Source organism: Calonectris borealis, chromosome 4, assembly GCF_964195595.1.
Source record: "Calonectris borealis chromosome 4, bCalBor7.hap1.2, whole genome shotgun sequence".
In the NCBI taxonomy this organism is placed as follows: Eukaryota; Metazoa; Chordata; class Aves; order Procellariiformes; family Procellariidae; genus Calonectris; species Calonectris borealis.
In genome coordinates, this window is record NC_134315.1 from 85,266,073 (window position 1) to 85,290,233 (window position 24,161).

The 24,161-nt window shown below is 47.4% G+C and overlaps 1 long non-coding RNA gene across 1 annotated transcript in view; it reads left to right on the forward strand.

The window, feature by feature from the left end:
* Positions 1-15,384, forward strand: part of LOC142082334 (uncharacterized) — a 221,068-nt gene extending 205,684 nt beyond the window's left edge. The window contains exon 4 of the long non-coding RNA XR_012673672.1: positions 15,248-15,384. This is a non-coding gene — a long non-coding RNA (uncharacterized LOC142082334). The remainder of the gene's footprint in view (positions 1-15,247) is intronic.
* Positions 15,385-24,161: the final 8,777 nt, after the last annotated feature.

Genomic DNA, 24,161 nt, shown 5'->3' on the forward strand with positions numbered 1-24,161 from the left:
GGCATGCTTGTTCTTTAGTCCAGCAGAGCCTGCTGGAGAACCGACATTGGACCCACATCACTTCTGCGAGCCTTGTAGTCCGACCCAGCGTAAGCAACCTCGTCCTCAGTGTACGCAGCATCCCTTCCCCTTGTCGGGTGGAATCATGCATCTCCCCCTGACCAGCCACTGGCTCTGGGAAGTGAAATTGGTGGCACTCATGGTCTGTGATTTCCTAGCAAGCAGTGTGGCGTCTTGGCCCAAGAGAGGTGAAGGCTGAAGTCCTGAGCAGCTCCAATGCCACAAGGAATGCTGTAGAAAATTTTCTCCAACCCATTCCTGACTGCTTAGCAAGGTAGGGGGCAAATACAGTCCTGTTTCTCTCCTGTAGAGATACTGAATTGATTATCTTCCCAGTGATTCCGCTTCTGGAACCAGCTACTCTCAGCCCCTGCAGGGTCCTCTGAAAAAGAGCTGGAGTAACGGATAGAAAGGTTTATTTCTACACTGGCAGAGTTGTGAGCTCGGAGGGGTGTTACAACGCGGGGTTCACCGTGTGTGTGTGTGAGTTGAACCAAGTGGCATCTTGCTTGCCCACAGACTTTGCAGCGCTTGGCCACAGACTTTGCACGTTTGGTGGGCTTTTTACTGTCAAGGAGGTGAATTTTTAAGAAACATCTCTTTTTCATAACCTGCAAATATATTCTTACCTGCATGCCTGCTGGCTTCAAAGAACTTGCACTGACTGAGAGCTCTGTCAATGGTCTACTTGTATTTGGGATCCAGAGCTGTGGTTGCAGGCTTACTGTGTCAATTTTTAGCATTTGGCTAAAATCTAACGTAACAGAGTACCCCGTCTATGCCTTCCTTGCTACGCGTTTCTTCTTTCTCCTGTTACTTGTGCAGGCAGGTTTTCATATTGTTAGTCTTCTCCTCCGCACACACGACAGCTAAGATTTTGGCTCGCAGTCACACCAGAAATAAGTCCGCGTGGGTCAACAGATTTACTCCAGATTTACACTGGACACCTCCCAAAGCTGAGCCGGAATTTTTGAATCTTTACTGTCCCATTTTGCTGTCTGTCTCCTGTGGTGATATGTGAGGACCACATAAAGCCTGAAGATTAAAAAAAAAAAAAGTTATTTCTCTGTACGAATAAATCTGGAGCAAAAATGATGTTGCTATGTAAAATGAGCGGTTGGAGCGGTGCGGTGTGAAGGGGCCAGGTGGGCGTTGAGCGGTGCAGCCTGACGTGCCGCAAAAGGATGAGTCCTGCATCACCGCGATGCCGGCGCTTGACCCATCTGCCAAAGAACTGAGGGGAATAAAGGCTGCCCTCCCGGCCTCGGGAACACACTGCATTAATAGAACATAAGTGCTCATGCAGCGGCACTGGATCTGTGGCAGCTGTTTGTTCAATGTTTCATGCTTTTAGCCACATCTGCTCCAAATGAGTGTTAATATTGCAGTGGCATCCACTAAGGATGGGCTCTGTCAGCTTTGCTAAGCATCAGGCTGACCCCAGTGACAAGGAAAGAGCGGTTCATCCCGCAGTACTAGCCCTCCCTCCACCCCCCCTTATCCGTCTCGCCTGGCTCGGCTCCATCAAAACGCCTTCCTCAACGCTCCCTCCCCACCGAAGGGGGAAAAAAGAAAAGGAAAAACTAAGACTGTGATTCTCAAGGAGAAAAATTGCATTTATTTCTAGCACCCTGTCCAGCAATGTCAGATAACAGTTTATTCATCCCCTGGCCCCTGTATGACATTGAAGCATATCAACAGTGACAAAAGTATATTGAATAATTATCTTGAAATTAATACATTATCCCAAACTTAAATAAATGTCATCTGATCAATATATCTTGGAATGGAAAGGGAAGAGAATGTGAAGGGCATCGCTTCATTATTCATTAATTTTAGAGTAATGTAGGCAGATGAAATGGTTATTTCAGAGCACTGCTATTATACTCACTGGCATTTTAAATAACTCCCAAGATTTAACAGTATATATTCCCTTGTCGAAGCAGCTTATACGTGTTAACGCTGTGGCTTCCAAATTTCTCTGCTTGACAATGCTGCAAAAGACCAGAAATATTATTCTGATCCCATTCTTTTTTTTCCCTTTACCCTTTCTGTTTCTTCCATAGCTTAAAAGATCCAGTACCACTCTCGCTGGTACATTGTGCACTGGTACCAGTCCAGCTGAAACAGCTGTGCATGAATGTTGAATTCCTGAGAACGGGAGGTGACCCCATTTTATCCATATGTACGGTTCTGGCTAAAAACCAAGCTGCTGGCTGCAATTTTCTCTGCGAGGAGAAAATAGAAGCTGTCTTATGCCTCCTGAAATCAGTAACAGTTGTTTGGACTTTGTGGCTGGCTTTCCCAAGGGGCAGGCGAGGTCCCCCCACTTTGCCTCACCTTGTGCCGCGAGTGAGTCGGTGGGACACGAGCGGCGTACGTCCACGGGCAGGACACGTAAACTGGCTCTTGCCTTTTCTCCTTTCATTGGCCATTTCAAAGCTCAAGGGATTAGTAGAAGCAAGTCCAAAGTACACATCTGTAGGATTATGTTTAGCTGGCAATTAAAAAGAAAGACCCAGAAGCCACATCAGCAGCTGGTGTAAAACAGCTCGACAGAGCTCAGTTTATTAACGGAGGAACGCCCCAGCTGAGAATCTGGCCTGGTAAAGCTTATTGCCTCTGCAAGCAAGTGCAGAGCATGACCAATGCATGCTTTTAGCAGAAAATGGTAGATAATCAAACACCGCAGGATTTTTATGGCAGAGCCTTAATTGCACAAGAGGAGAGGACGCAGCCGTCCCCGGGTCTGTACTTAACTCGGGCGACTGCGTGTCGCGGCGCTGCTACCCCCCAGCCCCGAACGGTGAGCTGGCCCCGGTCCCCCTCGGCCGCAGGAGTTTGGCTCGAAGATTCACAGGACCGAAACAAAAACTATCCTTACTTCTGGTGGGTTTTGCAGCTCTTCTCTGTGATCCCAAAAGTTAGTACCCGCTCTGAAAGACGAAAGCCAAGATTTTCCTGACCACAAAGGCCAGAACTTCACAAAAACCATCTCGCATCCTTGTGACAACAGCATAAGCCCGATCCATCCTGGTGTCTGAGAAGAGCTGGAGGGGGTAGTTCGTAGTCCACGTATTACGTAGTGCCTTGTAATTATTAGTTAATTAATAAAGTGAGAGTTGCTTCAGCCTTTGGAATAGCCTAGAAGATGCTGGTATAGGGAGATTTTTCTTCTCAGCTAAATAATACTAATCCTAATAAAGAAAGGAGAGACAGCAATGATAACTGAGTATCATTTAACAATATATCTATATTTCACATTTTTTGTAAGTCGTGGTCCTCTGCATATTGGAAGGGTTTTACCTGCGAAGTTAAATAAGTAAAAATTACCAGAAAGGAGGCTGCCCAAACTGCTGGAATTTGATCTTGCGTATCACGCTGACAAAATGCTGTTCTGCAGACCCTTCTCGTGCGTGCACAGGAGCAGCTTGTTCGGGGCAGTGGCATGAAGGGATCTGTGAGAGGGACCGTGGCAGTGAAAGCTGCGGAGGGGGTATGTCAGGGGACTGTCCCGTGGGGAAGGAAGGGTTCCCCGTGAGCCGGATTCAGTTCCTGCGCGTGGTACCGTGTTCGTGCAAGTGCCGTCGTGACCATCTCCCTGCAGGGGGTTGTTAGCACACCCTTCGTTCCCTGGGTGTGCTCCGCAGGAATGCGGAACGCTTACAGTCTGTCTAAATTCAAGGGGAGCTGGGCTCGGAATTTGGGGTGTGCTGTATAAAACATCGAGAGTTTTTGGCATCTCAGATTGGGTACTTAGAAGTAATGGGCCTCTTCATTATAACAGCTCTTTGCTTCAGATCCCCCTCTCTTGAGGAACGGGCCTAATAAGAACCCATACCGTTCCGGTGGAGGAAGTAGGTGAGACGTGTTTTTGTTTGGGAGGCACGACCGCAGAGAGCATCTTGGAAAGCTTGACATTGCAAATCCTGAGAGGCTTTAAGAAAAGGTTCAGTAAATAAAGGAAGCCGCAATGCACCAAACACAGAGTCTGAAACAAGATACTGGAAAGCAATGAGCAGTTCTGTCCTGCAGTCCTGGGTGAGGCAGGAACATAAGGAAAATACAAGGAGGGTGTTGTGTCCAGTAGTATATTGGCAGAAAGCAGACGAATGGAGACATGCTTAGTGGTTTTACCGTGTTTATATTGGCAACGGTGTCAGCGTGAGTAGCAAATGGCAAAAGACGCTTGTGCTAGCAGCGGTGATACTGTTTGGAGGGTAGTACAGGTGTAGAGTAGCCAGAGCGGTTGTATCTCACGTCAGACCAAAAGTTCTTCATGGCAAGAACCGTCTTTTTTTGAATACGTTTACAGAGCTTTGCCTGAACCCATGAATATTTAAGGAATGATCGCCACCACCACCACCATGACATGGGCAAGTAACCAGGAGGTAGGTAGGGCGAATGCCATCTGCAGCCTCTATACGTGCTGTTCACGTAGTAGCATCATCTGGTGCAGTTTTGGTTCAGGAGAAAAGTGTTGTAGCTTGTAAGAAAGCGTAGTAGAAGTATATCTGCCGTTACTGATGAGGCAGTCCGTAAGATACTTTGTACCTTCCTGTCTGATAAGGGAACTGAGAGAAGGCATCTCGCTTTATGTGGCTCAGTAATGAGGTAAATTAAAAAAGGAAAGATTTCGTGTAAGAAGTTAATGTTGTTTCCTTTGCAGACGTGCAAACTGAATTCCTTTCCTTGTCTTTCCACCCCCTTAGATTTCGCCCTAAGTATATTTTAAGGGCTGTTGGTTACTATTTCTATCAAGGTCATGTTTGAAGTAGTCTCTTGATGAAAACATAAATATAAACACAGTTAGGTTTTCTGTAAGAAAATGTTTGGGTTTACTTTTTCTTTTATTGGTAAATGAAACTATACCAGTAACAATTTCACTGCTGACTTCAGTCAAAACAGTACAGACAATATTTCACTTGGCAGCATCCTCAGAAAAGACCGTCGTAGCTTGGCTGAGTTAAAAGTTTATGGACTTAAATATGGGACTCCTCTGCTACTGTGATAGCACCCGCTCCCTGTGTCACGGCCTGCTTTCCCGAGCTGATGTGGGTGATTAAGCTTTCTTTGACCTCTGCGGTGTCCGTGGGCTGGCAGTCGCACCTGTGTCCTTTTAACCCCGTATACCTTTCTTCTATGGTTTTGCCCAGTTGCATTCTGAATCCGTTTACTTTTTGGCATTCCCAACTTGCTCTGTCGAGGTCATCTTTCTGGCTTACACCTTACACCCGATCATTTCAGTGAATATTGCTATATTCCCTTGATGTGAGAAACGGCAAGTAGTCTCTCCTCGGGCTTCTCCTCCAAGTCTTAAGTGACTTTGTAGCTAGCTCTCTCTCATGTTCTCCCAGGCTCTTAGTAGTTCAGGAGTAAGGTGAAGGCAGCAAAACAAGAACGGTCTTGAGGAAAGTGCTCTTTGCCTGCAGTAGCATATTAAAAGCATGCTTGTAGGACGCAAGTATGCACGTCCTACCGCGTTTCAATGCGCTGTTGGTTTTAAACTGTCTTAGGTTCTGTTGGAGTCCCAGACAGAAGTGTCCCTTGAGCTCGTAGAACTTGGGAGAAGAAACTGGGCCTTACTTGGTTTGCTACTTGGTGAGCTGCCCGAGTTCGCTGCAGATAGTTTGTGGTGAGCTGGGTTCCTCGCCGTGTGAATGACCTGGCTGAATTTCTGTGTCTAAATGGTGTGGGCCAAATGCTCGACGCGTGTGATTTTGCTTAGCTCCCGACCTGGCCCAGTAAGTGCGGCTCTGGTCTGTGAACAGGGAGGGAGGCTTTAAGGAGAGACCCGAGTTTTGTCATTTTTGATGGATTGACAGCAAGGCCCTGCAGCACGACGCACCAGGGCTGGCTTCAACCAACGAGTTGCCGAGCAAGGCTGAGGTTCTTCTCTAGTTGTGGAGTGAGGTAGATAAAACTTTCAATTTTTGTACTGGTATCTACCTTCAGTTTAACAAAGCGTGGCTGCCTTCCAGACTAGAAATGCTGTCACCACAAACCTGTTATTGAAAGACAGCGTTTGGAGGCTGCTACCTTAATGAAATAACAGTATGGATACGATCTGTAATCCCTGGGTGGGCATTAGCTCAGCCACAGGAGAGGAACTTTTTCTAAGACATACCTGGTTAGGTTCAGTGTGATCACTGAGTGTATCTGTGGATCTGGTACGGTGCTTTAGCTAGTGGTGATTCTGCCGACTTTAATTGCTCTCTGCCTTTAGCAGTTTATCGAAGCATCTTCACGTGACGTTCCTTCACCCCGATTCAAAACCGAGTCTGCCTGGTAAATGTCCTTACATGATATCTAAAACATTTACATCACCCCACGGAAAAAGCAGTACCTGCTTGAGACAACATCAGTTATTCTGGTGCATCAGATAGTCCGGTAAATATTCAGTTTAAAGTGCAAAGAAAACCAAACCAAGGATATGGGTTCGGATATAGCAAAAATATTTGGTTGTATGCTTTTTAGGGTACATCCCCAAACCGCAAACAGGCCTTGGATTTAGCAGGATATACTTAACAGAGCAGAATCCAGAGCTTCAAAACACGGGGTTGTTTCAGCTCTAGGGCTCCACTTGAAAGGTTCGGTAAAAAAAAGTAGTTACCTGCAAACAGAAGCAGGAGGTGTTGCGAGCGTCTCAGGTAATTTGCTCTGGCAGCAGACTTTCTATTAACTGCAGAGGCAATGGGGAGCTACAGCCGGAGCCCGCTGAAACCACTCTGGGAGTAATTCATGTGCCTAAAGGTAGGTGTGGAGCATCCAGGTCCACCTGGATGCCTCTAGGCTGTGCGGAGAGGTGCTGAACACCTATGTTGAATGATGCTCTAGGAAACGCTACCTTGACCTCAGTGGGCTCTGGCTTAGGCTCTTCTCTTGTAATGAGAAGCAGTGCATAAAACACAAAAACGTGTAAAATACCTCATTAAAGAGGTTTTTTTCCAGATGTTGGGATTTTATGCTTCCTCCCCTGCAGATTACCACTGCTTCAGTGTATTTTGTGTGGGGCCTGCTGCTTTCAGTAGCAAACTGAACATCGGCAGCTGTGCACGCTTGCACGCTTCACACGAGCGGTGTAGGGGGGCCAAAGACCCGTCCCACGTTGTACCCCCCTTACTCCCACCCCAGGTTTGCTGCAGTTGCAGCTGCAGTCACATTGTGCAAAGTTGAAGCAGATTTTAATGCTTCCCCCACCTTTGCAACTGCATCACACAAACAAATGGCCTTCTGAGTCATGCAGCAGGAAAACGAGCATCGGTCTGTTTAATGACACCTAATTAGGTCTACAGACGCCAAATGACTTGTGTTGCCCTGTTCAGAGAGAGATGCGTGGGTAATGAATTATCCATTGTCTCAGGCTCACTACTGCTAACTAGGGCTGGGAGAAGAATGTTCTGCGAGTAATTTACTTGACAAATTTAACCTCTTGTTCTATTCATAGTAAATCTTTGCAAGTATCCCAGGTTTCCTGCACCCATTTATGTTAAGTTACTCAATGAACTTTTCTTTGTTTCTCCTTCACTCATCTATGGCTGATTTTATGCAAATTTCCAGGCAAATTGGCTACTCAGTATACTGGAAATGGAAGCTCTGTTGCTTAGTTGAGCTTAGTCAGGTGAGATCTACGGTAGGTGGTTTGTTTCCCTTCTGCAGGCTTGTTGGTCCTTGTCGAGGCTGAAGCTGTGGCATAATTTCAACAGGAGGAAAAACCGCCCCTGTGCAGACAGTTTTACCAGCATACCCTGGCATGTGCCAGAAAAGCTTATTCAGGGCAGGGAACTGAATTAAATTACATTGATGGAACATGCCCCTGACCAGCGTAGCAGCCCTGCGAGAGCTGTCAGAGGCATTGCTACGCTGTGACAATAGCATTGCTCGCTGCCGTAGTTGTGCTGTTGGGCCTTTCAGCATGAGGATGTTTATGAAGGTCTTGAGCTTAGCATATACGTGAGCTCGTCGTTTGCCTGACGCGTTAGCGATTCGGGACCCTTATCAGGACTGAAGACTGTAATTCCATCGGAGCCTGGGCAGCTGCTGAAAGGTTCTTTGGAGTTCAGTAGGGTTGTGGGTTTTCTCGATTGGTTTTTGAACTTCATGCTTTGATCCTAATCCCTGAAGAACACTTTTGGTCAGTGAGGTTCCCAGCACTCCCCACTAAACTGAAGTCAAAGGAGGGAAAAGGTCGGAAGAGCGTTAGGCTGTTAGAGGTGAATAACTGAGAGTCTTCAGGAGATACTTTCCCAAGTTTAAAACGATAATGTAGTAATGAATATCTGCTTGAATTCTTAGTGAGAGGAGGGGTTAGAGGGTTAAGCATGGCGTATCCTGAATATTGACTTCAATATTTCAAGTACTGATACAGAAAAGAAAAAAGGCTCTGAGAGAATGTATGCCATGAAGTGAAGTGCTGTACTGCACACGGTGACGAGGGGGAATGTTAATTTTTGCGAAGGGCAGAATCCGAGGGGACAGAATGGCCACAAGCAAAGCACGTTGCAAAACTTAGAGGTGTGAACTGCTGTGGAGGGAACAGCTGTGGTTTTCCCTCTTAGCAGCTGTGTTTGGTCTACACAAAGTATTTGATGAGCTTTTCAAGAGGTATAGAGATGCACTTGGCATGCAGTCCATAACCCGATTCCTCCTTGTCAAGGGACGGATCTCAGCAGGGCTGTAAACAGTAAGGGAAGGTTTTGTGGAGGAGTATCATCTCCTTCATCCTCCAGCAGAATCAACCCCTTGGCCTTGAACTGGTTTCGGTGTGTTTTGCATTTTGGAGGAAAAAGCCTGCCCTGGGCTCGGGGAGGAGAAATGGCCAGCGGGTGGGACTTGTGCCTGTGCCTTCACCTTCTGGTGCATGAGAATCCGGAGTGACTTCATGGTTCAGAAAAATTTAAACGTGCTTCTGAGCAATGGTAGTTTCCATGATAACTGTGTATGGAGTTACGCTCGAGCTTTGTTCTGTTGGTGCGCGTAGAGCGGTGCCCTTCGTGGGCTGGAAGAGGCGGCCTGCAATACAAAGTGGCATGCAAGAGCTAAGTACCAGCGTTTGAGCTGCCACAGAGATGGCAATGTCACATGTTTGAATGCATAAAATCCGTATGACTTCTCAGGGACGCAGCCCAAAGTCATGCTGTGAAGACTGAAATTTGTAGTTTACTGGGTTATTGAGCTGAAAAGCTTCTTCTGTGGGATTACAGAAAGCAGATCAAAAGAATCCTTGCTGGGAGGAGGGTCCTTGTTACTGGACTGTCCAAAAGCCTCTCCATTTCCCCTGTCCCGTTTTCATAGTATGTTACAGAAACACCATGTTTGAGTGTTATTGCCATGCTAAGGAACTAAGGCAGAGAAGAAAGAAGCCGATCAGTCCCATAGGAGCCTGTGGCCAAGCTGAGAAACGGGATCTGCGCTTAGAGTTTTTCATAGCCTGACCACCTTTCTTCGATAAGGATAAATAATTTCATGTTCAAAGTCTAAGTCAGCCAATTTTATTGCTAGTAACAGCTGCGGAGGCTTATTTTAAAAATACAATTTAAAGGCAGAATCCTAACTTTTTTTTTTGATAGCTCGAGTTGATCTTTTTTCCTGGCCAAGATAAATATTAGCTCCGTCAGGAAACACTGACTAGACTTTTACCTAGAAAAATCTTAAAACTGGGCTTAAAGCTGAGAGATACCATTGTCTGTGGGTGTGTGCCCATGTTGCACGGGCACAGACGTTTGTACAGGTGTACGTGTACCTAAACAACGTTGCAGGGAACTGCATGTGGTAGTTAGAGAAACTGAAAGATGTTCCAGTGTGTGGCACGATAGAAAATGATTCATTTCTCAGGGGAACAGAATGAGGGAAAAGAGGAAAAACAATTGCAATAAAAAAGCAAAGCAAGGCCTGAGGTGCTAATAAAGTCTAGCCTTTCTGAAACGTGAAGCAGATTTAGCAAGCAACATGCAAAAGAGTGCCTGTGTCACCAAAGCGTGCCAGGCACATCAGCACGGGGAGCCATTTGAATATGTTTCAAGACAGAGTATTGAGGAAAAAATACAATGAACAGCAAACCAAATTAAAAACAACAACAGGATATGTCCTTTAGATGACTCATCCAGCCTCAGCTGATGCTGAAGTACAGTATGTGCAGAGCCGGTAGACTTGCACAGAGAGGCATATTTTCCTAAAGCGCTTTCTTTTCCTAGCCGTCGCCCGAAAGCTACAGTCAGTGCTTGGAACATCTGTGTTTATTTTGCATGACAAGCTTGTTCCTCGGCTTTGACAAAATGCACGCTGGTTTGGGACTTGGGGTTTGCCGTTCTTCCGTAGGGTTGTGCTGAAGCAGACGCGGCTGGCCGTTGCACTGGCATATAATACATATTACATGATTTCATTCATATTTAATGACAAGTGTGCTATATTTTTAATCTTTATAGCTTTAATGTGTGCAAGTGGTTTTAATAATTGGTGCTGCAGGATGGTTACTTCCCAGAATTACCCTGCAAAATTGCTGTGTTTTCAGCCTTCAGTTGTGCAGGTTGTAAATTATAAAACTTGGGTAGTAATAAACTTGGCACCCTCTCCTTGCTCTTTGGAGATGCCAACCTGTAACAATAGTAAAAAGATACACGCTGGCAAACATTCCTCCCTGAAGCTCTCATCATCTTGCCTGCAACGCCCTGTGTGAGAGCAGGAGACCAGGAGGGTCCAGCAGCCGCGCCTGGAGGAGAATGGCTGGAGGCACCGGCATGGCTGCGCGGGCCCCGCACGGACTGGCGGGATGCTAACCGTTTCCTGCGTACGGAGTGGTCTCTGCCGCCCGCTTGTGCCCCGTAGCCACGTTATACCCTCGGCACGCGCTTCGAGTGCCGGATTACGAGGAGGAGAATAACTCTGACGTGAAGCAGGGATGGTGGTAAGGAGCAACGGGGTTTGGGGCTCCTTGAACCCCTGAAGTCCTCCGGGACATTCTCTTATCTCCTTCCCACGTGGAGCACGGACACTTCTGCTGGAATAGCCAGAAACAAGGCTGATGTTTTCCAAATGCCTCTGTTGGTACCTTGAGACTGCGTGTCTCCGTTTTGGGCCTCTGAAGCTGTCCTGGAAACGGCCACTCAAGGTGGCCGGCGCTGAGGGCGCGGCCGCGGCCTTCCGTGCGGAGCCCGTGCTCTCCCAGGGCAGATCTGGAAACCTGCGCGTCTCGCCCCGTTCTGCTGGCCGACTTCTTGGGCTTGGGATGCTGCCCACGCCGCACGAGACAAATATTTTAAGCGAGCCTGGGTCAAACAGTGCATTTATTTTTTTTCTTTTTTTAAAAAAAAAAAAAGGGAAACAACTCAAAACTGAGTGAAGATGTTCTGAAGGCTTTCTGTTTCGGCTGCGTTTGTCTCGTTTGGCATTTCCTAATTCTCGTTTCTGGGCACGTCCCCAGCGGGAGCATGATACTCCCTTGGCCTCCTCTTCCCCCACGTGCCCTCAGCTGGGGAAGGCCGTGTCCTCCCTCCCTCGCTGCTCCGGCTCCCCAGCTGCCACCGCAGGTAGCTGCCAGCCGCGCGGTGGGTCAGCCTCTTCCAGGGGCGTTTGTCCGCCTGTCTCTTACGTGTCACTTGCGAAGACCTCTGGGATAGAGACAGAGTGTGACTTTCCGTCATTATCCTGCTTATTTTGGATGGTTTTAAGTGACAACGCTGAGCAAGACTGACCTAATGAAAAACAAGTGCGCCTGTAAAAATTGACACTTTTTGGGCTAGGGTTTCTGTGCCACGTAGTAAATCTGCTTTTAGCTCTTCGACATCAAACTATCAGTTCAAAGGCAGGAATTGCGGGGGGGGGGGGGGGGGGGGGGGAAGACTAAGTGACAGCTACTCAGTTTAATGAGGAAAACCTAAAGGTTAACTAAAACAGCCCTTTTGCTAGCTGGAGGACGCAGTGCCTATAACGCATCCGCACCAAAATGTGAATCGGTTTTCTGCCATTAAGAGCGTATGTGGAGGTTTGGTGTTTGCAGGCAACACAATGGAAAATGCTTGCTGGGTTTCACGTACAGCTGGGTTATGAAGGTTACCGACCGTTTAGGGGTCAGGCTTTATTAAAATGTGCAATAAACTGAGAGAATACACCGTCAGTATTAACGTTTGCCTGCCAGCATCACGATTTACCCTTTTAGGACTCCGTGGGTTCCTCTGCTCTCAGTGTGGTCATTGCAGGAAGAGAAACAGGCCGGTGCCTCAGCAGTATGTGGCCTACGTACTTCCAAACTGGGAAGAGTTGGTCGGCCTTCCTAGAAGACCTTTTGGCCTATGTGATAAGGAAAAATTCTGTATGGGATCAGTTAGAAATTATGACATGAAATAACTGCACTGGTGTGCACTGTGAAAGTCCTGTTTTGGGGAGTGGGAGGTGTCTCGAGTGCTTTAAAAAAAGCCCAGCGGCCACAGTATTCCTGTCCTTGGAAAGCTCTTTCTGTCGCTGGAGCCCCGGAGGCGTGTTCGCAGCAGGCCAGGACGCCGGGCAGCCGGCCTCCACGGGGATCCCTGCCTCCGGCCCTCGCGAGGGGAGCCAGCCAGCTGCCTTCCTCGCCTCCCCGGCCTGGGACGGAAGCCCTTCCCTCAGCCAGGGCAGAACAGCGGCGTAAAGGCGCAGACGTGTCGCTGTGCGGTGGTGTGCCGTGTTACCGATTTAATCCGGACCCCGAATACAAACCTTGCGCACCCTGCTGCACCCTGCTCGTTCGGTGGCCTGGCGGGTGGCGTGGCTCGGTCTCTGACAGACGATTCAGCCTTGCAGTGTGGTCTGGACCTCCGTGGGTTGAAGTTCTGGTACCAAATCCCAGGGCAGCTACTGGAGCCCATCGCTGTGCCATCCCAAAAGGCTGCCACGTTGAAAACTTTCCTTGCAGATGTGTTTATATACAAAGCCCTTGTGCACAGAAAGTCTTCAGCATCCAGAGTCACACTTTAAGGACGATAAACAAACAGTGGCTGTCCCTGGAGACAGCAGCAGTAAAATGGCCTAAGGTAACAATAGCTCCTTCGATCGTGCATATTGCCTTCAGCCTCCAGCTGCCGGCGATACTCCACTGTCTCTGAAACTCTGTTTACCCTTGGGCAATATTTACCTGCTATAGTCCTTTGAGCCCAGTCAATATATGTAAAATGCTGTTTAGGGTCCCTACAGGACTTTATTGCAATAGCTGATTATCAGCCTTCAGTAAAGCCTTGAGTCTTGAGTTTTGGTGTCAAGGGCAAGGCAGCATTTCCACCAGTCGTACAGGCGAAGACTGCACTACTGAATAGGAGTCCTCGGGTGGGGACGAGCTGAAATGACTTCTCCTGCCACCGACATTTGCTTGGCAAAACGCCACAGTTCGTGGTGGCCATTTCCAACCCCGGGGACCATGGCCCAAATTCTCTTTATTCACCATCTCTGAAGGCTTGGTCAGTGGGGCTGCTCAGGTTAGAGATTGCACCCGAGCAGGAGCACTCCAAGATGAGGCATAGGTTGTTCCACTGCCTCATCTGCAGGCACCTCCGTGCCTCTGCTCCGCAGAGAGCGCAAGGGAACGGCAGCAGATGAGACGGAGACCCTTGTTTGGAGCCGGCTTGGAATAGTCTGAATTGAATGGGAGGAGAGCAAGTGTGTTTTCTTGCCGTTTTCAAGATTTGATTTGGCTTTGTTGTGGAAGGAAAATGAAATCACGCCCACTGGGTTTTCCGTGAGTGATGCTTCATTTCATCCTTTCTTTTGAAAGGAATGTTTTCAGATCCAGAGGCTGAGGTTTTCAGTTAAGTGCTCGCTCTCTTCCTGTCTTCTCCAAATGCCCGCCTCTCCTTAGAGATGGTTAGACAATAGTGGACTGCAAAGGCAATCCCAACAAAATCCTTCTTCGTCAGGAAGATCCCACAAACACTTCATTAAAACTGGATTTCTTATAACCGAAGTTATACCAACCAACTCTTGATTAAAACACCACCGCAAAACAAACGTGAATTGCAAGGACTAAGTTTCTTTTTCTTGTTATTTTGACCTGGGATGAAACTTTGTCATTGTCAGTGACGTTTTTAAGCATTTAGATTAAAACAATTAGGTATTAATAGCTGTAGCAAGACCTAAAGAGACAATTCATAACCAATAAATTACGTGATGATTTAAATTTCTTTTTCTTCACCCAGAAATACTGAAGACAGATGAAGTTCTAAACAAAAATATATCTCTAACTCCCCAGCTAATACTTGATGCGAATAATTTTCAGTCATATTATTCCTCATGAGCTTTTAGATGCCAACATTTGCATTGCATCACTTGCTATGTGTGTGGTGATTGTCAACCTAAATGCCCATGCTAGTACGGCTGTTTGCTGATTGGATAAACATAAGGTTTAAAAACAAGAAGAATGTTCTGGGTGAGGTAAATCCTGGCATCGGAAGGAGAGGAAAGAAACCGCTGTAAGGAGAAAGCCGTAACAGGTGCCTGTAGCTTCTTACTTGCACCAGGCAACAGCATTTTAACTACATATGGGTGTCCCAGCTTTAGCAGGGCCTGGGTTCCTGCGGAGGGAAATAGGGGAAAAAAAAATAATGAATTTGCTATTATGAAGTCTCTTAATTTTGAATTGCTGTCAAGTAACTGATTTTCAGGTGGCTGTGCGATAGCATTTAAAGGGTACCTGTCCACCATTTTTCTCTATGAAGCCCACTTATGGATGCAACTAAAATCAAGCTTTCGGGGAATCTTTATTATTTGACCAAGTGCTTCAGCAAATGTTTAACTTGGGTATCAGTGGGGCTTGGGCATATGTTGAAGTGTTTTATAGAATGTGAATGTTAATTAATTACTTGAAAGCCAGGCACCGGTCATAGCGTGTCCTGTTATTTATTAGTTGTATTAGCGTAGCGCCTGGAGGCCCACTGAGAGCAGGCACTCTGCAAATACACAGCGGTGGAGGGGCTCGCTTTTCAAGGGCTTCCGTTCTGAGAAGACATGGCATAAGGGATGGAGAGGTGGTGGCAAAAGGAGGGACGCTGCTGGAATTGTGAAAAGAGAGCTTCTATGCTGCCCGTAATGGCTCAAAATTTATTATTCTAATTCGTACAAAAGGCTAAAGTACCGTTATGTTTGTCATAGAAAGGCAGATTTCTGATCATGAAATGTTTGAGCATTTTACTGAGGCTTGGTTCAACCTCGCACATTTATTTTGCAGGGCTATCGTAGTGCCTCGTGGACCCGCTGTCTTCTCTGCGTTGGAAGCTGCCCTACAGCTGCATTTCCAGTGACCAGCACGGCTGTGAAATGACCGCTCAGGTATACAGTCGTGAGGCAAGATCGGAGATGAAGACTGTAAGGTAAGAGATACTCAAATCTTTCTTACCAGGGAACTTTGTGTCAGCTGAAAGGGTAATTATTAAAAAACACATTAACCCTGAATAAAGTACTGCAAACAGATGCAAATATTGTGATTCTAAATGGCGTTCTGTGAAATCCGTGTTTTTCCGACGGCCGGAACATGCATGCGATGCTGTTGTGAGCAGCATTCGACTGAGGAAACTAAGGTAAGAGAGAGGGAGATTTTTAAAACAAAACAAACAAACAAACAAAAAGCGGCTTTTTTTCCTGCCCCACCATGGGCTTTTGATGTTCTGTTTCCTTTTGGATACTCTAATTTTCATTCTACTTTGTGTTTATTGCCAATTATGCAGAGCACTAATTCATTGTGAATACTTGCCTTAATATGTTTCATTTTTAAATGAAGGTGTCCAATTTGTTTTTTGTTAACATATTTGTGGGCAGAAGGCTTCATTCAGATGCGTGGTCAAGACCACATAACTTCATAATGGCCTTGAGCAGGGTTTAATCGGCATGCTTTCTCTGGAACACGCTCACGCGGTGCTCGGATGAGTAGGGTGTGCCTGTGCTAGTGCAGCGCTCGGAGCCCTGCTGTGCCACACACTGCGCTCGGACTGAGAACCGCTTACGCGGAACGCTTTGAGGGAGTTTTCCTCACTAATTAGTCATCCTATTTGCAACAACTAAAATTGTCACCGGGTTTTACTGGAATTGAAAATCCTAAAGTGGTTGTGCTCGAGGAAAGAGAGCGCGTTCAATAGTCCTCACTTCCAGCGTTCAAGTGTTCACTTTACAAACAATCTGTTCCATTTTCGCAACGTAAGTGTATTAATCCTGGTGAAGAGCCCCGCCACTGTAGTTTGCCTTGCTCCCCTGAGACAGATGCAGTGCCCAGGAGTACAGAGTGCTCCTGGAACTGCTGAACTTCGGAGAGGAATTGGTTATGGGCGTGCTTGTATGTGTGGGGAGAGGGGGACGAGAGAAAGGGAGGAGGATTGGGGGACAATATACGCCAGGAACCAGCAGGAGCGCAGAGCCTGGTGGCTCTTCAGAGGGACCAGGGAGGCATCAAGCTCTGCAGCTCCTGACTTCTTCCCTTTCAAAAAGACTACCCTCTCCTGTGAGGAGCGGAGCGTCCTTGTGGTACGGGAGAAACTTGGAGCCCGCACCCTGATCCGCTGTTACAGTTTCTGAAAATTTTGTGTGCGTACGGTGTCTAGAAAAAGAAATCTTTTAAAATGTCTCTTTGGAAAGACTTGTTGCTGTTTCAGAGGTGCTAATTCTTAAATGGTCACCTGAGTCACGCAGGGTTATTGTATAGGTGAGGGCTTAAACTAAACGCAACACTGGGCAAAGGGCAGGCATAGGGCAGACATGCAACCTGATGACAGGCTGTTAAAAAGCATCGGTAAGAAACCAGGGCTACGGGCACCCGAGCAACCGCAACGCTTGCTACTGAGACTTCAGAGCTGTGCTGTGCAGAGCGCAGGAAAGTCACTTCTGTTGGCGGGGCATGCCTGTCCCCTGGGCGCGCCGGCCAGGCTGCGACGCCAGCAGCCACGCTCCGCAGGAGATGCAGCCTGTCAGCATGCTGCTGTATCTTTGTTCTCCAAAGGAAAAGCAGGGCGGGTGCTACGGGCAGGATAGGCTCCACATGAGCCTGGTTCCTGGGCTCTGCTGCTCCCCCTCTGCTAACGAGGCGAGAGCTGTGCCTGTAAATGGGATTTTCTCTGAAGGAGAAGCAGCCCAGCAGGTGAGGAGCCAAGAGGCGCAGGCTTCGCACAGTGCACAAAAATGCTGCCCCTCTCAGAGCGCCTGGGAAGGCGTTGACTCTCCAGCTCTGGTGCCTTGCTGGGAGCTCTGGGAGCAGCACTGGGTGTCGGTGCACGGTACTGCAGGGTGCCTGCCTGTACCTTGGCTCTGCTGCTGCTGGGAGGTGGGTGCTCCGCAAGCAACGAGGCCGGAGCTGGGAAGGGACAGGTACAGAGCCTTGGGGAAGGCGTAGCTTGTGGCCCACAGTTCTTGAGCGGAAAGCCTGGTTCGAAATACTCGAGCATGAAATGGGAGGTCGGGCGATAAAGGAGATTGGGCTGGCCCTCCCCGGAGCTGCGAGGGGTCTGGGCTGGAGGGTGGCCCGGGAGGTGGGCTGGGAGGACACGGGCGGTGTTTAGAGGGTTTTGGTAAACCGATCTCTTAAAAAACCGTAATGGGGCCAAAGGCATGGAGTCCTTCCATGTTTTTAGCATGGTATGTGCTACATGAAAACCAGGTATCGTTTCTCATTTCCTCTCTACAGAAGCATAAAGCATAATTATAAAGGTATAATTGTATGAGGTGCCAGTCCCTCACGAAGGGGGGTTGTATCAACTCACTACCAAAATTATGTGTGAGGTGAATCTCGCGTCGATTATTTAGGGCACCACAAAGCATTGTCCTTAGAAAGAATGTTTCTCCTCTGATAGAATGGAAATTAGTTAATAGTTTCCAGTGAACAAAAATGTAATAAGGCATTATTTTAGCAGGAGGGAAGCCATGAGCAATGCCACCACCCCTTCGACAGCTCTTTTTCTAATCACCATTGCTTTATCAAGAAATGTAAAGGTGTATTTTTTTTACTGATATTTAAGAATCAATTCTTACAACATCATATCCATAAAAGGTTCATCACAGACCAAATACCAGTCTAACCTTTTAAGCTTCTACAGTAAAAACTGTCGTCTTTATTTATATAAGTTTGGGAAGGATACAAATGTAATCATAACCCCCAAGGCAAAATTTTATGGCAGTTTTCAGAACTCCTCTCTATAAAAACTACTCAAAGCTACAAACATAAAAGCTTCCAATAAAATTTGCTTTAGATCCTAGTCATAAAACATGAATTACCTTCTCTGGTCCTGGAGCTACAGGTGTCCAATTGCCAGAGCTGTTTGCCGCAAGCCCGGGCCGGCAGCGTTGGCTTCCTCCCTCAGCTGGCAGCTGCCTCGGGCAGGGCCGGACTGCGGTGGGTTGCCTCGCTCCTTGGCGAATCCCCGCTGTCGCACCCAACCTGCAGCTGGGCTCACGTCAGTAAGGAGGTTCGGCGTGCCAAAGAGGTGGTGGTGGTGGAAGGAAAAACTGTTGTGCCGTCAATTAGGGGGTTAGCCTTTTAAGGCACGAATGAGTTGAGGAATCCTCATCCGGACGCTGATAACCTTCCCTTGCCTAAGGCAGAAATACTAGGCTTATATTTTCTTAGGGAGCAGGAGCGCTCTTCAATCCGATGTACGTATCTTAGGATGTCTGTCATCCCGGTGTTTGCGTATAGGGCGCTTCTCGAAACTTTTTCTCTTGCTTCAAGTCTTTTCTTTAGCAAGGGAGAGATGAGCATTTCAGGAGGGATGTGATATTTCTTTCTTTGCTCTCTGCGGAAACTAACAATATCGGGACCGCGCTTACTTCCACAACTATATTTAGCCTGTGCTTCAAATCGGATGTCCTGGGTCCCATGTTCTTTGCTAGCATCAGGTCTGCGAGTAGGTAGATATTGCACCCCAGAGCTTTAAATGAGCTCATCTGAACGCGCTTCCATAAACACTTCAGTAACGTAGCAAGGACTTGCCACGTGCGGCTGCTAGTGAGTGCACAGGACACTCAGTTAAACCATGGCTGAGGAAATCATCTGTCGTTCCTCAAAGTTTTGTCCTACCTTTCTGACTAACCCAACATTTTTGGTCTGATAATGAAAAAATACTTGGGTATGAAAAGAATCATGCAATAAAAATAGTTTCTGGGTGAAGCAGAATATTCTAGACATGCAATAATCTAGAACATGTGATTCTTCGCTCTGTGTGCTTTGCTCTTGAAAACATTGGTGATTTGCACTCACTTGAAAGATCGGTAGCGCTTTCACTTTTACTTTGGTGAAACACGAATGCATGGATTAGATGTTACTTTAATTAAAGATTCCTTACTGCATAAACTTCTGGGGTGCATGGTAAGTGTTAGCAGCAGGTAGCAAATTCTTTATTTACGTTTCAGTTGAGAAAATAAGTATATACACGCATGTAGTGAAGTTGTGCTGGGTTGGAGGGAGGCAGGCTGGCTGTGTTCTTGAAATGAAGTGCAGGAATAAATCTCTGCAGATTGGGGCTTTAGCGGATTCCTGGCAACTGAAGACTCACGCTTTATCAGCCTAGATTAATTTGCTTTTACCATCCAGGGTGGATTTAACCCTGATAACTCACTCCGGATGGTATCTGATGAAAGACCTGAGCCTTTTCTTTCTGACTGCAATTAGAAGAAAAGTGTACATAGGAACAAAGCCTGCTGCTCGTAAAAATGAAAGCAGAGGCAATTCACAGATTATGTGTTTTGTGAAATAAAAGAAAATCACAGGCTGCTTCCTTCGAGGCACATGCCTCAAAGCATTCCAGAAAGTAATTCACTGTAAGTAAGAACAACTTAGTTGAAAACTGTGCTTTTATGGAAGCATTTTGTCTAACGCGATAGTAGTAGGATTATAAAATACTTAGAAAGGCGTGCAAAGAAAAGTTATGCCACAATGGACGCGCAAATATGTGTTAGTTGACCACGTTGTGCGTGGGGCTGAGAAGTCTTTGTCCTCCTACTGGGCATCTAACGGAATTTAGAGTTGGGTTAGCAGTATTACTGTAATCCTCCCTTCAAGAAAATCCCTGCGTATAGGAGTATCTGCTGAAGAAATGTGTATTTCATGCAGCAACTGGCGTGAGTCCATCAGATTAAAACCCTAAAATAATAAAAAAGTACGAAGACGTCGTTTCCTAAAGCCCATTCCTCCGGTGACTGCAGGAGGCTGGAAGTCACTCCAGCTACGCCGTAGCTGTGAAGAATCAAGCGGTTGATGGTCTCAGCTAATGGTCTCTGTGAAGATGGTGGAGGAACGCGAGTGTTACCTGGTCTGCTTGGCGTGGTGACTCCAGAGCCCCCAGCTGTTGAAAAGCTTCCCTGTGCACAGCTGCCTTCTGAGGGCCTTTTCCTCTTAACTTAATACGAGATTCGGCTGAAACACCGTTACAGGAGCTGAGCAGCATGCCCGGGGTGTTTCTTTTCTCAGTGTGCTGTTGGATCTGTCCTGGGCAAGGGCAGGGGGCAACCAGGGGAATTGGGTAGACCAATAGTTGCAAAATACATGTATAATAAAAGATATGATTCATGACGGGTTTCTTCTGTTTATCTTAACGTAGACTTTAATTACAATTCTGCCTTCCCATTTGTGTCTTAGGCAAGAAATTGGCTCTCAGAGTAGTAACAAGCCAGCTGTTAGTACTTCTTTAATATTTCCCTGTCTTCTGCTCCATTAGAGAGGGCTGCATACTTAGTATCTGCTAGGTTTGTTAATTATTAGTTAACTCTGCTTTATGGGTATTGTCTAACAAGGGAACTTCTCCCAAGTGCTCATCATTAGTTATCGTTTATTCGTAGGGCTGCTGTCTCTCCTCTGTGTCCCAGTGAAAAAGCTACGTTTAAGAGCCAACTCTGGGTGTTTTCATGAAAAACATCCAGCGAAGCCTGTTTCTCCAAAAACGTTTAAAGGAGTGAGGTGCCCAACTGCCGCGGGAAGAAGGTCGCTATTGAGATGCCCTGACGTGTTGCTCCTCTTCGGGGCCGTGCTGGTGTGTTTGTGAGACTGGAAGTGTGAGAAGGACTTCGCTGGAATGGCTGCACAGTCGGTCGGGACCCTGATTTCAAGAGGGTGCTTTTTCTTGGCTGGAAGGCTGACAAAATGATAACTTCCCTGGCTACACGGGCAAAACTGTATGCTAGCCAACAGATCTTTCTTGCCTTCCTTCTTCCCGACGGCACGGAGGGAGCCTGAAGCACAGGAATATCCCCAGAGTCCTAAATGGCCTTCAACAGACATGTCCTAATGAAGCCAAGTTAAAAATCTGTAATAAATTAATGAGAATGTTCCTTTTAGTGGCAATCATCCATACACTCCCTCTTATGGCACCTTTTAATTATTGTTACTAATGATAGAGTTTTTGGGTCACTGCTTTCAGAAAGAAGCAAACCAGAAAACTTCTTTCTTCTAGAAAGAAGCATTCTTCAGCTTCTGCGGTACACAGGCTCCAAAGGTGACATGAAAGATAAAAATGGTGTATTTGGCAGGTGTCGTTTGGGGAATGTGGTGCTGCTGTTGACTTCCTGTGTTTTGTTGATAAATGAAGCGGTTTGTCCTCTGTGCCTTTGTATCCATTACCTTTCACCAGCTCTAAATGCACTTCATTTTCTCTCAGTTTTGGCACAGGATCAGAGGGTGGCTCTCAGCCTCTGATCTAAATAAAATAATAATGATTTTAGGCGGTGCTGTTTGCATTATTCATTGCTTTTGGCAAAACAAATGTTGATCTTATAACATGGCTATTAATATTTTGATAGAGTAATGAAGCCACCTGGATTTAGAGCAGAGACAGGCTTCTTGATGAGATGATCTGTCAGGTTACAGACCCATACGAGGAAAACCCAGCCACGGCAAGCAAATTCACCACAGTGTTCCCATACTGGAAGGTGGAAGCGTAACACGATTGTTACCGTCCTCTGCTCTCTGTTCGGCTGCTTCGCACAACAGAGCGCTGCGAATTCTCGACCCCAGGTGCTCCTTGGCAGAAACAGGGTTTAATTGTTTTGGTCTTCTCTTGTGAAAATAAGCGTCTTTATAGCAGAGTGTGAGGCAGGTGACTCCCTTAAGCATTAATCCTTACAAGATTAGACAGGGAAGGAGGAAGCTTTTCGCAGTCTCTTCTGTGCTCGTACTGAGTGGCGGTTTCCACATGAGACGTTTCCCAAGCTATTGATTGCCTGAACTATCCGTATCTCTGGCTTACATGGTGCTGTCAGGCACCTATTGTGAAGGCTTGACAGCATCATCAATATTGGTATTAGAGCTACTTTTCCAGCTTATGAGGACAGGACGTGCGTGATTGATATGGAGGCATGTGAAAAATTGTGCAAGGTCACTGCAATTTTTTTCCTGGGCTTTCACAAAAGCCCTGTTTGCTTCCCTGTCTCCTCAACGCAGAGGAATGAATTCATCAGTGCTGCTGCTAAGTCGGTTGGCAAGATGAGTAAGCAGCACACCACGCTGGCTCTGCCTGCCTGACAGATAAGTCTCGGCCCAAACGGTGCTTTCAGACAGCGCTTCCACGGGCTCTGAGGCTGTTGCTGGAGCTTTTGCCCTCCGGAGTCAACCTCTGGGCAAAATGTCTTCCCGTGGATCCACAGATCCACGCCACAGACGAGTCAGCCCTGCAGAGGGAGAGGAAAGGAGGAGCGTGCCGATAAGCCCGTATGTCTGACGGAGCTGGCTCCGTGGACTAACGCACTTAGAGATGCAAGACCTCAAATGCAGATTTGCAGTGGTTGATGCCGTACGAAGGTAGAGGTGCAGATCACCTGTTTAAAGGCCCGTCTGTGTGGATAGACACACAGTGTCCACGTGTTCTGTGAAGCGGAATAGTATGCCAAATCATAGCACACGCACAGGGTACTGCAAACACCGACTGTTCTCTGATTTCCAGTTTCGTTTTCCTTTGCTGCTGCTGCTGGCTGTGGAAGCAGAAAAGGGTTCTTCCCCCAGAAGTCTCCAGATGGGTACCTGGAATGCACTTGCCGCTGGATGGGCTCATGCAGCACGTTCAGATCTTCACACCACCCTAAAAGCTTTGCTAGAGCCTGACAAAATCAGTTGTACCGCTGCAGCGGTGCTGCTCTTGCCGCTCTCGGCGCCGTGGGCTGATGAGGGCCTACAGACAGTCCAGCCCCCGTCAGCAGCAGCGCGTGATTGTGTTGCAGCAGGAATGGGGTTAGCAACCATATTGCGACTCCCAGAGTCTCTATGGCTTCCTCATTGCTCCAGCAGGGAAATAATCTGCACCAGACTTGTTTTCTGGCACCGACTGCCTTCCCTCCGTGCCAGCTCCAATGTGTAGGCTGGCACATTGCAGAAATGAGGGGGGGCGGGGGAAGGAGTGGAAACAGAGTCCTGGCTCCGTCGCCTCCTGTTCTGACCTGCCCCGTCCCCTGGCCGTCCCTGGCTCCGTGGGAACCTCTCTTCGTGGTGAGGCAGATCAGCTGTCGGCATCAGTGGGCAGCACGAGTCTCCGAGGAAGGATGGGGACCTTACGGCTGTCCCCTTCCTCACCCCAGGGAAGCCACGGGGCTCTGGAGCAGGCGGCACTTGGGACAGGAGTGCAGCACTTGATAAATTCAGGGCAGCCTTGCCGCCACGTCTTCCCCCCGCCCCAGTTTGCCGCAGCAGGTACTGCAGACGTTGCCGGGGAGGGGGAGTGCATTGATGCTGTGCAAGTCACGGCCTTTCTGAACTGCACCTTGAAACGTTTAGAAAATAAATTTACAGCTGCCCTCACAGACCTGGAGAATCGCTACAGGCCCGAAACTCGCGGCAGAGCCTCCCACCTCTCCCTGAGTACAGGCACTGCCTCTACCTGCTTGTTACGCCTGGTGTGAACTGTCCTGCCGAAGCACAGAGCATCTCAGTTAGTACTGCAAAAAGAGCGCATGGAATAAATGACTGGTGGCTGAGGTTGGAAAAAATACCCACCCCAAAAAGCAGCTTGTTTTCTCTCTCTTCTGCTTTCCCCTTTGCCGTTACTTTATTATTTACTTATTCATAGCACCTCGATACCATGACTCGTAGGTCAGCGCCTCAACAAAACATCGAGCACAAGACATCCCCTTTTCCTTTTCGGTTCCTCCATTTCCTCATGGTCTTTTCTTATTGGTGTTACTGA